The following is a 13,111-nucleotide window of genomic DNA, read 5'->3' as shown; positions in this document are numbered from 1 at the left end:
ACTTGACAGGCAGGGTGGGAAGGGGAAATGCTAATTGAAGAGGTATTAATTACTATGACCAATTCCAATACCATTGGATGGGCACAGTGATCAGTAACAAATATTTGTTTTGTTCAATGTCATATTGGACAGTAATCATTTTTCACTATGACTGAGAACTTTGCATTTCAGGGCAACTAGGATCCACATTAAGGAATTCTGTTGATATTGGAAATCTGAAATTAAAATAGAAAATGCTGGAAATATTCAGCAAGTCAGAGAGCAGCTGTATGGACAGAAACAGAGTTAACGTTTCAGGTCAATAGCCTTTGATGAACTCTGTAAAAAGGACATTGACCTGAAATATTAACTGTTTCTTGCTCCACAATACCTGATCTTCTGAGTATTTTGCACTGTTTTGCTTCAAAAGATATATTCATTTTTGTGGATTGTTCTCTTAAGCTGTTAAGTTGTCGTGATGAGGGAACAGAGAGGGTTGATGGGGGGGGGGAAATTCATACATGGACTTCAAAAGAGCATTCGATAAGGCACCATACAACTTATGAGCAAAGTTAGAGCTTTTGGAGAAAAAGGGACAGTAGCAACATGGATACAAAATTGGCTGAGTGACTGGTAACAATGAGTAATACTGAATGATTATTTTTCAGATTCAAGGAAGGTTTATAGTGGACAGCCCGAGGGATCAGTATTAGGACCCAAGCTCTTCCTGATAAATATTAACAACCTAGGCCTTGATGTACAGGGCACAATTTAAAACTTGCAGATGTTACAAAGTTTGTATTCGAATCATGAGTAAGATACTGTTAAACTTCAAAAGGACATTGGCAGGTTGGTATAATGGGTGGGCAAGTGGCACATGAAATTTAATGGAGAGAAGACTGAAGTGATACATTTTGGTAACAAGAGCTCAAGGAAAAAAATGGGCCTGAATATCCTCAGAGTGGCAATTAGTCAGATTGCCACTACATTCTTATTTTCTTAACTTTAAACTTGTTTGATTCTATCTCGCCCGACCTTCTGACTTAGACCTTAAAGGTCCAACCAAATTTAAAGGTCTTTGTCAAGCCAGTGAGAAGGTAAGTGTATAGATAAGTGGGTAAGATTTCGGCAGCAGGGAGTGGGTGGTCATGTTGGGCATTGTTGGGAAGCAGGGTGAAAGCATCGGGTTGGGACATGGAGAGAGGTGGGTGGGATTGAGATGGGCCTTGGCAGAGTGAGGGTTCAGATTGGGCCTTGGTGGAGGGGCGTCAGATCAGGTTTGGTCTTGTAAGGTTGTGGTTGGGCCCAGTTGATCTTGGCGAAGTAAGGGTTGGGGTGAGAGTCAGGAGTCGGACCTTGCAGTGGAGTGGTGAGAGTCAGGCCCAATTGTGGAAGGGGGGGGGGGGGGATGGTGAAAGTCTGGAGTCGAGCCGAGGGGAACATTGGGGTGAGAGTCTGAGTCAAGCCTTGGGGCAGGGAATAAGAGTTGTGGCCATGCGGGGCTGGTGAGAGTTGAAGTTAGGCCTTGCAGACGAGGGAGATTGAGATTTAGCATTCGGGCCTTGCCAGGGATGGGTGTGGGAGTTGGGGAAGGGGTAGGTGGGTCTTGTGGGGGAGGGAGCCACCATTGGTGAGGAGTAGGACAAGAATCCTGGTTCAAGGGGAGCTGGAGGTAGTCAGGAGTGGGGGGGGGGGGGGGGGGGAAGAGTTCTGGTGTGGGAATCCCATGGGAGTGGGCAGTCCCCATATGGGGTAGGTGTGTCTATGTACAGCAGTCACCCAGAAGTTTGAAGTGGTTTTATTTCTTCTAACTTTTTCCGAGTAACTACTTATGTAATGCAGTCAAAATCCTTAAAGTTCGTGATTACATCGCAGGCAATTACCTGGCAAACATTACCTGCAAACTTCCTGGGGCAGGGGGTGGGGGAGCAGGTCCCCATCACATCTTTGGGGTACCTCCCAATTATACTGCCCTGGAGCTCAGAAGTTACGGCCCAATATTAAATAAAGGGTACAATTCTAAAGGGGGCGCAAGGTCAGAGGGACTTGGGTGTATATGTGCCTAAATCAATATGGTGCTATCAACTTTATCAAAAGGAGCAGAGAGTACAAAAGTAAGGAAGTTAAGTTAAACCAATCTATAAAAAAACTAGTTTGGTCTTTGCTAGAGTACTGTGTCCAGTTCTGGGCAGCACACTTTAGGATGGATTGATTGGAGAAGTTGGAACTGTTCTCTTTGGAGAAGAGAAAGTTGAGAGGAGGTGGAGGGGTGATTTGATTGAGAGTTAAGATTCATGAAGTGTCTGGACAGAATACAGAGGGAACGATTGCTCCCATTGGTGGAAGTATCAAGAACTAGATGGCAGATTTAAGGTAACTGGCAAAGGAAGCAATGGTCTCAAGTTAGGAGCTGGAGTGCACTGCCTAAGAGTGAATTGAATTGATTTATTATTGTCACATTGATTGGGATACAGTGAGAAGTATTGTTTCTTGCGAGCTATACAGACAAAACATACCATTCATAGAGTATATAGAGGAGAAGGAAAGGATAGGGTGCAGAATATAGAGTTGCAGTTACCGATAGGGCGAGGAGAAAGATCAGCTTAATATGTGATAGGACCATTCAAAAGTCTGATGGCAGCAGGGAAGAAGTTGTTCTTCAGTCGGTTGGTATATATTTTCAGACTTTTGTACCTTTTTCCCGACGGAAGAAGATGGAAGAGGATATGTCCAGAGTGCATGGGGTCCTTGATTATGCTGGCTGCTTTCCCAAGGCAGCAGGAAGTCAAAGTTTAAAGTTTATTTATTGTCACAAGTAGGCTTACATTAACACTGCAATGAAGTTACTGTGAAAATCCCCTAGTCGCCACGCGTAGATGGACTCAATGGATGGGAGGCTGGTTTGCGTGATGGACGGGGCAATGTTCACAATTCTTTGTAATTTCTTACGGTCTTATTCATAGCAAAAGCCATACCAAGCTGTGATGCATCCAGAAAGGATGCTTTCTATGGTGATCTGTAAAAATAGGTGAGATTTGTAGTGGACATGCCGAATTGCCTTAGCCTTCTGAGAAAGTAGAGGCATTGGTGGGCTTTCTTAACTATAGCGTTGGCGTGAAGGGACCAGGACAGATTGTTGGTGATTTGAACACCTAGAAACTTGAAGCTCTCAACCATCTCCACTTAATCACCTTTGATGTAGGTGGGGCACGTCCTCCACTACTTTTCCTGAAGTCAATGACAATCTCCTTCGTTTTACTGACATTGAGGGACAGATTATTTTCATCGCACAATTTCACTAGATTCTGTATCTCCTTCCGGAACTCTGTTGCGTCATTGTTTGAGATCCAACCCACTACAGTGGTGTCATCAGCAAACTTGAAAATGCAGTTGGAGGGGAATTTGGCCACACAGTCATAGGTTGAGGATAATCGTGGAGGAACTGTCATTACCTACACTTACTGATTGCGGTCTGTGGGTTCGGAAGTCTAGGATACAGTCGCAGAGGGAGGAGCTGAGCCCCAGAGTTTGGAGATGCGTTTTGTTGGGATAATGGGGTTGAAAGCCGAGCAGCAGTCAATAAAAAGGAGTCTGACATAACTGTCCTTGTTGTACAGGTGTTCCAGGGTTGAGTGCATGGTCAGGGAAATGATGTCTGTACCTGTTGCAGTCATAGGTCCAAGCAATCTGGGAGACCAGAGTTGATGTGTGTCATGACTAACCTTTTGAAGCACTTCATGATGGGTGTCAGAGCCACCTGGCAGTAGTCATTAAGGCATGCTGCCTGGCTTTACTTTGGTACAAGGATGATGGTCATCTTCTTGAAACAGGTAGGGACTTCAGATAGGAGTAAGGAGAGGTTGAAGAGGATCGGAGTGCTTGTCCAGGTACCCCATCTGGGCCATTCACTTTACGTGAGTTAACTTTCAAGAAGGCCGATCTGATGTCTGCAATGGTGACCTCAGATACTGTTCGACTGAGGCTGTCGGGGTGGATGACGTTGCTGACCTCTTGCTCAAAACGAACAGAGTGCATTGAGGCTCATCGGGGAGGGGTGCATTGTGCCAATCGATTCTACTTGCCTTCATCTTGTAGCCTGTAATGTTGTGTAGACCCTGCCTAAATCAGTGTGCGTGTGGATAGCCTGGGACTCTAGCTTGGTCCAATACAGTCTTTTGGCATCTTTGATGGTTCACTATAGGTCATATCTGGATTTCTTGGAAAGGTCAAGGTCACCCGACTTGAACGCCTCAGCCCTGGGCTTTAGTAGGCAGTGGATATTCCTGTTCCTCCATGGTTTTTGGTTGGTAAACACTTGGATTAGCTTCTTTGGCAGTCTTCTATGCACTTACAAATGAAGCCTATTACTGTAGTGGCATGCTCATTTAGGTTGGTCACTGAGTTCTTGAATATTGACCAGTCTACTGACTCGAAGCAGTCCTGAAGGAGATCATCCATTTCCTCAGACCAAAATTGTACGACTTTCTTTATCGAATCCTGCCACAAGAATAGGTCAAATGAGTCTTTCAAAAGGGAATTGGATCAATATCTGAAAAGGAAAATTCTGCAGGGCTCTGAGGAGTGGCACTAGGTGAAATGCTTCTTCAGAGGGCCAACAGAGTCATGATGGGCCTAATAGTCTCCTTTTGTGACGTAATCATTCTATGATTGTGTTAAATGCACCAACTATTGCCCTCCTATCACCCTTGGAATCAGAGAATATCTAAGCACAACTTTTTTGTAATAGTACTTCCACTGGCCCTTCAGAGAATGTGGTTTTCTGCCCTAATTGTGCAATCAGCAGCAATTCTGCAATCTCAAACCTCTTTTCCTGTACCAAAATGACGCTTAGATTATGCATATTTATTTCATTTCTTATGAGCCTTTAAATCCTGCAGCAGCACACTATTCCCCCTCCCCAAAATGGGTGAGTTATTGATCAGATCTCATCCATGATATTTTAGCAAGGCTACGCCTAGAAATTATGGTGGGGTCATAGATAGCTTGTCCAATTTGGTGGGTGCAAAATGCAATCAGTCCTTGTAATTCTGTTGTGATTGCTGGTTTTGGCACACTAGATCTTCTGGAAAGAGAAAGAAATGTTAAGAAGTAGGAGCTCAAGTAGACCATTTGGCCCATTGAGCATACTTTGCCATTCAGTAAGACTGTGGCCTTAACTCCACATTTCTGCCAGTCCCCCATAACCCTCAACTCCTTGGTTGATCAAAAATCTGCCTAACTCAGGCTTGAATATATTTAATGGACCAGTGTCCATTGTTGTCCATGGAAAGGAATTACAAAGACCTCTCTGGGAGAAAAAAATACTTATCTCCATCTTAAATGGGACACCCTTTATTTTTAAACTGTGTTCCCTTCGTTCTAGATTCTCCCACATGGGAATCATCTTCTCAGCAAATATCCTGTCAAACTCCCTCAGTATGTTATGTTTCAACAGGATCACCTCATTCATCTAAACTCCAATTTATATAGGCCTGGCCTGCTCAACCTTTCCTCCAGGAATCAACTTGGTGAATCGTCGCTGAAAATTTTTTATCCACATTGAAGTCACAGTATGGACTTCCTTTGTGAAATGCACTGGTTCATACAAACACATACTCTATGAACTTGTCAGTACACATTCCTCCTCCATCATCGTTGGCAGCTATAAATACACACAGCTTTATATTGATCATTTTTAGTTTTGTAAGTTTCAATGCAACAATGGAAGCTAAGAACAGAATATCAAGAACTTCAAGGTAACAACTGAATCACATTTGTGTTGCGTTCTAGTCTAAATTCCCCCAGACTGTAATTTGATCCTGTTTCACTTGCAGATTACATTTGATCTTGACTTTTTTTTATTAATTCGTGGGACATGGGCGTTGCTGGCTGGCCAGCATTTGTTGCCCATCCCTAGTTGTCCGATAGCAGTTGAAAGTCAAGCACATTGCTGTGACTCTGGAGTCACATACAGGGCGGACCAAGTAAGAATGGCAGATTTCCTTCCGTAAAGAGCATTAGCGAACCAGATGGGTTTTTCCGACAATAGTTTCATGGTCATCAGTAAATTCTAAATTCCAGATTTTTAAAATATTGAATTCACCATCTGCTGAGGCGGGATTCAAACCTGGGGAGAGCAAAAATATGAAAACAAGTGGTGTATGTTGCTGACTCCTTGTTAGGGTGTATCTGCTGTGTGGGTTTCGTAAGAAGTCACACAACACCAGGTTAAAGTCCAACAGGTTTATTTGGTGGCATAAGCTTTCGGAGTCTCGCTCCTTCACCCGAATAACGAGACTCCGAAAGCTTGTGCTACCACATAAACCTGTTGGACTTTAACCTGGTGTTGTGAGACTTCTTACTGTGCTTACCCCAGTCCAACGCTGGCAACTCCACATCACAGTGTGGGTTTCCTCCAGGTGCTCCTGTCCCCCCCAACCCCCCAGGCCAAAGATGTGCAGGTTAGGTGGATTGGCCATGCTAAATTGCTCCTTAGTGTCCAAAGATGTGGAGGGTAGGGGGATTGGCCATGGTAAATGTGGGATTGCCGAGAGGGGGGGGGGGAATGGGTTGAGGGCGGGGTTGCTAGGTAAAATGCAGGGAGTCGGTGCATACTTAAAGGGCTGAATGGCCTCCTTCTATGAGCTAATTTCTATGTCTATGACTGCCTGTGCGACAGCTTGCCTCAGGCCTTTCCACCGCCATTTCCTTCTTGCTCCTGAGGAAGCAGCGCCAGCCGCTGTTGGGAGGCGGCGCGCATGCCGGGCCCACCGTGTCGGAGCGGCGGGCCGGGCGAGCGACCATTTTAGGCCGGCGGCGGGCGATCCAAATTCGGGGGCAAGCCGGCGCTCGCTCGACGTCCGTCCTGCCGGCCGTTTGGGGAAGGGGAGGTGCTTCCGGAGGGAGACAAGATGGTTTCCTTTTGCCGCCCAAATAAAGATGGAGGAGAGCGAGAGAGAGAACATACGCACACAATTCAAATTAAACAGGGTCAACGGCAGTGCAGACCTGAGAGAATAATTTAAACACCGCAGCCCGATATAGTTACACAGCGGTGTGTTGGAGTGAGTGGAATGTGCGGCTGCACTCCGGGCTGGTCACTCACTCAATCTCTCTGCACTCCGGGATGGTCACTCACTCCATCTCTGCACTCCGGGCTGGTCACTCACTCAATCTCTCTGCACTCCGGGATGGTCACTCACTCAATCTCTCTGCACTCCGGGATGGTCACTCACTCCATCTCTGCACTCCGGGATGGTCACTCACTCCATCTCTGCACTCCGGGATGGTCACTCACTCAATCTCTCTGCACTCCGGGATGGTCACTCACTCAATCTCTCTGCACTCCGGGATGGTCACTCACTCAATCTCTCTGCACTCCGGGATGGTCACTCACTCCATCTCTGCACTCCGGGATGGTCACTCACTCCATCTCTGCACTCCGGGATGGTCACTCACTCAATCTCTCTGCACTCCGGGATGGTCACTCACTCCATCTCTGCACTCCGGGCTGGTCACTCACTCCATCTCTCTGCACTCTGGGATGGTCACTCCATCTCTCTGCACTCCGGGATGGTCACTCACTCCATCTCTCTGCACTCCGGGATGGTCACTCACTCCATCTCTCTGCACTCCGGGATGGTCACTCACTCCATCTCTCTGCACTCCGGGATGGTCACTCACTCCATCTCTCTGCACTCCGGGATGGTCACTCACTCCATCTCTCTGCACTCCGGGATGGTCACTCACTCCATCTCTCTGCACTCCGGGATGGTCACTCACTCCATCTCTCTGCACTCTGGGCTGCTCCGCCCCATGGGGCTGCTCCCTCCATGGGGGCTGCACTCTGGGCTGCTCCCTCCATGGGGGCTGCACTCTGGGCTGCTCCCTCCCTCCAGGGGGGCTGCACTCTGGGCTGCTCCCTCCCTCCAGGGGGGCTGCACTCTGGGCTGCTCCCTCCCTCCATGGGGGCTGCACTCTGGGCTGCTCTCTCCTGGGGGGCTGCACTCTGGACTGCTCCCTCCATGGGGCTGCTCCCTCCATGGGGGCTGCACTCTGGGCTGCTCCCTCCATGGGGGCTGTACTCTGGGCTGCTCCCTCCATGGAGGCTGCACTCTGGGCTGCTCCCTGCATGTGGGCTACACTCTGGGCTGCTCCCTGCATGTGGGCTACACTCTGGGCTGCTCCCTCCATGGGGGCTGCTCCCTCCCTCCATGGGGGCTGCACTCTGGGCTGCTCCCTCCCTCCATGGGGGCTGCACTCTGGGCTGCTCTCTCCTGGGGGGCTGCACTCTGGACTGCTCCCTCCATGGGGCTGCTCCCTCCATGGAGGCTGCACTCTGGGCTGCTCCCTGCATGCGGGCTACACTCTGGGCTGCTCCCTCCATGGGGGCTGCACTCTGGGCTGCTCTCTCCTGGGGGGCTGCACTCTGGACTGCACCCTCCATGGGGGCTGCACTCTGGACTGCTCCCTCCATGGGGGCTGCACTCTGGACTGCTCCCTCCATCTCTCTGGAGGACAATGGAAGCGACAAGGCTCCTGAACTGCAGTACAGAATGGGGCTGGCGTTACCTAGCAGCCAGCCCCTGGCCAATCAGCGCGGTGGGGCTGAGGCTAGGCCCCGCCCCCTCCCTCCCTGCTATATAAGGCGCTCATTAGGCAGGCCGTCAGTCTCCTGCAGTGTGTAGTGAAAGCAGTCGTTGCAACATGGCGCGGGAACAGCTCTGTAAGTTATTTGTTGGCGGGCTCAGCTTCGAGACGGTGGAGGGCAACCTGCGGAACCATTTCGAGCAGTGGGGGAAGCTGACTGACTGCGTGGTCGTCCAGGACACCATCACCCGGCGCCCCCGCGGCTTCGGCTTTGTCACATACTCTTCGCCGAGCGAGGCGGATGCTGCAATGGCCGCTAGGCCTCATGTCTTAGATGGCCGCACGGTGGATCTGAAACGAGCTGTGCCCCGGGAAGACTCCAACAAGCCCGGCTTCAACATGAAGGTAAAGAAGATCTTTGTTGGCGGTATAAAAGAGAACCTTGGCGAGGATGATTTACAGAGCTACTTCTCAGACTATGGTATGATTGAGAAAGTAGATGTGATCTGTGACCGAGAGACTGGCAAGAAAAGAGGCTTTGCCTTTGTGTACTTCGATGACCATGATTCTGTTGATAAGGCGGTTATACAGAAGTACCACATGATTAATGGCTACCGGTGTGAAGTCAAGAAAGGTTTGTCGAAGGAGGAGATGCAGAGCGGAACTAGACCTCGCGGCCGAGCTGGCAGCTTTAGCCAGAGAAACGGCCGGAGTAATGGCAATTTTGGAAATGCAGCTGGGTATGGGGCCCAAGGCGGTGGAGGCGGCTACTACAATGATAGAGGAAGCCGAGGAGATGTCTATGGTGGTTATGGTGATGGGGGGTATCCTCGGCGCGATCGTTCCTTCTCAGGCGGAAGTTATGGTGATCAAATTGGGAGCTATAGAGGAGGAGGAGGCGGTGGATACGATCGTGGAAATTTCCAGGATGCCTATGATAACTTTGGGAGCTATTCCCCTGAGCCGTCCAACTATGGCCCCATGAGAGGAGGGGGTGGTATGGATAAATTTGGACCCTACAGGGGAGATTATGGTGTTAGTAATAGAAGCCGAAACAGAGATTATGCCTTTTAGTTCTTTTGGGGGTGGGGTGATGGTTTAAAAAGAGGGGGGTCTGCATAGCTACAAAATGTACTCGAGTAATGCGTACCACGCAAACTGCATACTTTTTTTGTTTTAACTTTTTTCATAATAAACTACATTGAATTTATCTCCTTTTGTCTATAGTGTCTCTTTCTGGGCGAAGCTTGTCTGAAGACGCAGAGTTTTAACCCATTGATGCCTGTAGCAGTTTTGTTTCCTTCTCTAAATTGTGAAAACTAACTGCTCCCAGGTGCATTCAGCAACTGCAGTTTTCACGTTCCCTTTTTTTAATGAAGATTTGTGTTTGGGGTTTTTGGAAACTAATCCATCAATCATCTTAAATTCCCTCTTCCTTATCCACCTAAAGTAATTAAATCCAGTTTTTGGAAATTTTCTACGTGAATTGGTTCTGCCACTCAATTTGCAGTTTCATGTACTTCATGCGATTTATAATGGAGACTTTTTTCTCATTTGTAGCAACTACCAGTTGCTGACCCTCTATATTTTTTCAGTAAAAAGAGGTAGATGAGATTTATTTTTAAGCAAGGTCTTGTCCTAGATACTCTTGTAAGGTCTGACACTATTCAAGCTTTGGAATATACCAGATCTGATGCCTGTGTTGGGCTACTTAGTCATTTCTGAATTGTGGTCACTATTTACTCCTGGCTGAATTGCCTTTCCTGCAACTGAAAATACTTGTCTTCCAATACACATGAATGCTGGCTGACAAATTGTCTCCACCCCCCCCCCCCCCCCCCCCCCAAATCCCTTCCAGCCATGATGTACAACTTTGCCATCTTTTTGAATTTGTGGTGCTGAGACATTGTGTCCATGAAGTATTTTGCACTTCTTGAAACAGCATTCAAATGTGACACAAATAACTAGAAAGATGTTCTGTTGACATGGTAGCCCTATCCTTCTATCAAGTTTGCCTTTCCAGTCTAGGTCCCCATCAGTGCAAATCTGATTTTTGTCCTACTAAAAATTAAGGGATTACTGACAACTAAGAGGTTACTTTATGCTGGAAAATAAAGTTGGGTAATTCTTTAAAGATCAGTAGAAGCAACAAATGAGACTCTTTTTATCCACAACTTTCTGCATATGTACCTGTTGAAGACAAGGGTTTGTCTTTTTCCCCTTGCCAAAAGCACTCAAACCAATCATGGAAAACTCATCCCCATGTTAGTTCGCATTGCAAAACTCTGTTCAACTCGCCCTCCCTTTAGCTATCTGCATCAGTTCATTTGTCCATAACTTGGGAGGCAAATGAAGATCTGGGTGGAAGTTGAGAATTGAGAATATTGTGCAAAGAAGAATATTCCATTATGGAAATACTGTTTCCACAGAATATGCATGTTTGGAATTAACAAGGGGCCTTGCTGCAACCTGGACCCTTGTACTTTCCACTGCATGAATTGATGGTGGTTTTAGCAAAATTATTTTGAATATCCAGCCTCAAAAAGCTGAATGGAATTAGTGTAATGGTGTTTGAATAAACCACAGATTAGTTGGCCCCTGGAATGGAAAGGGGCAAGGCAGTCTAGGAAATGCATAGTTGGTCCCTTGAAGATTGCAGACCTTTTTTTTTGTCGCAATCTCCGAACATAAATTTCTTGGTTCCATATGTTCAAAGTCCCGTCTTATGTAAGTTCAAGGCAGGTTTTACATTTTTGAAGCAGAAATGTAGTTGTAGAGATGAAGGAATCATGAATGAACTTTTAAGTTGTGGGAAAATGTGAGGAAATTTCATTAACTTTGAAATGTATTATCATCTAAATGCTCATGTTCCTACTTCATTTAAGTTCAAGTACAGTGCAGCAGCCATTTTGGTTTAAGTCTGCATAAATGATTATGATTTGTGCTTTTTGATTGAGGAATGTTGGCCAAGATAACAACTGCTTGCATTTATATAGCACTTTTAACTTAACTATCAAGGCCATAAAGGAAGAACATGGATACAGAGTATTAGGAAGAGTCTTGGTCAGAGATGGTTTCTAAGGAGCGCATTCCAGAATGTGGGGCCTAGATTCCTGAAGGTTACCCCTGCCAATAGTAGTGTGAAGAGCGGGATGCAAGAGAGGAGTCTCCCTGTCTGACCAAATAGTGTGAACTACACCAGTGGATTAGGAAGATGCGCCTAACATCCAAAGGACAGGTTTGGTCAACTTGGATATTCATTTAGGATTATGGTTTTCTAACTAGTTATTGAGTTGGCTTTAAATTTAAAGTAAATTATGCTTGACTATCTTACTGAGATGTTTTATTTTTGTACTCTAACCTTGGATCATGGGCTTTCCCTAGTTTGTAGATTATGGATCAATCACCCAGTTGGTCTGGACCAGTTCTCTACTATTTCATTTGAGTGGTATGCTGAACTGTGATCCTTGGCATTCCGTAAAGTAGATTTTAAAAATATTGTCCCATGAGATCAGTACATAGTTGTGTAGATTAAGATTTTATTTTTAAATGTCTTAACTTCATAAATAACAAAGCTAAGTGTCAAATTAATAATTTTCAATGGTTAATGAATCTTCGTGCTTTCCCTTCTAGGTCACTAACTGCATACTCTTCTCTCATGCAGCCCTCGAGCAAGAGCGGACAACTTTGGGTCACAGCTTCTCAACACCTGCTATCGTCGCTGCTGTCTGCCAGGCTGATGGAAGTTGAACTTCTGAGGCTGCTGCTTACTCCATTGAGTGCCACAATTCTGCTAACAATTAAATCTTTAGTGCATCCTTTCTTCCTGCTCCACCCGTGGGAAATTGGAAGAGAAACATTGCCTAAAATTGCATACAATACTGAAACTAAATCTGCAATTCTGGAAATTTTTCAGATGTCATTTGGCCAGACTCCACAATTGTATTGACAGAAGATAACCAACTAATCCAATTGGTTTGACTGACAGTGGAAAAGAAAGTCAGGCAAAGACAAAAGTTCAGCTAAGAGTCCCAGAAAGGAGAGGAGGAAAAAGATTATGGGTGTTGAAAGAGCAGTAATAGAAGTAAGTCATGGAAATACTAAGCATGAGTTTAAAAATTACTCCCAACAAAGCCACAAGAAAAACATTGTCATTATTGAGGGGTTTGATTTGCCAATTTATACCGATAACTATATAACCAAGGAGGTATCTTGTAAAGATGTCACCAACTTGAGATGGTCTTGATATTCTTGTATGTTGAAGGACCAAGTGCTAGTTTAAAACTTTTAGCTGAATTATTTGGTGGGCAGCTATGTTCCTGTTGCCAAAATACTGGCATTAATTGAGTCTGGCATTGATCATTTGGAAGACATGAAGGCTGACTTTCAACTGAAAGTGTTCGCTATATTATATTGAGTAACCTGAGGTGACTTAAATTGATCACAAACACTAGTTTTTTGCTTTGTCCACTGCAAAGTGGAGGAGGTGCATATTTCCATCTGGTATTTTTAATGTTTTAAGATGTTAACAATTTAGCCACAG

The 13,111-nt window shown here is 46.0% G+C and overlaps 1 pseudogene across 1 annotated transcript; it reads left to right on the top strand.

Moving 5' to 3' along the window:
* Positions 1-8,648: 8,648 nt before the first annotated feature.
* LOC144505106 (heterogeneous nuclear ribonucleoproteins A2/B1 pseudogene) lies at positions 8,649-9,778 on the top strand (annotated as a pseudogene). Its single transcript, XR_013499770.1, has one exon. The product of XR_013499770.1 is annotated as a heterogeneous nuclear ribonucleoproteins A2/B1 pseudogene (transcript).
* The last annotated feature ends 3,333 nt before the right edge of the window (positions 9,779-13,111 follow it).

The sequence above is a fragment of the Mustelus asterias genome, chromosome 16 (assembly GCF_964213995.1).
Source record: "Mustelus asterias chromosome 16, sMusAst1.hap1.1, whole genome shotgun sequence".
Taxonomy (NCBI): Eukaryota; Metazoa; Chordata; class Chondrichthyes; order Carcharhiniformes; family Triakidae; genus Mustelus; species Mustelus asterias.
Note: the sequence above shows the minus strand (reverse complement) of the source record. Positions and strands in the feature narration are given on the sequence as shown.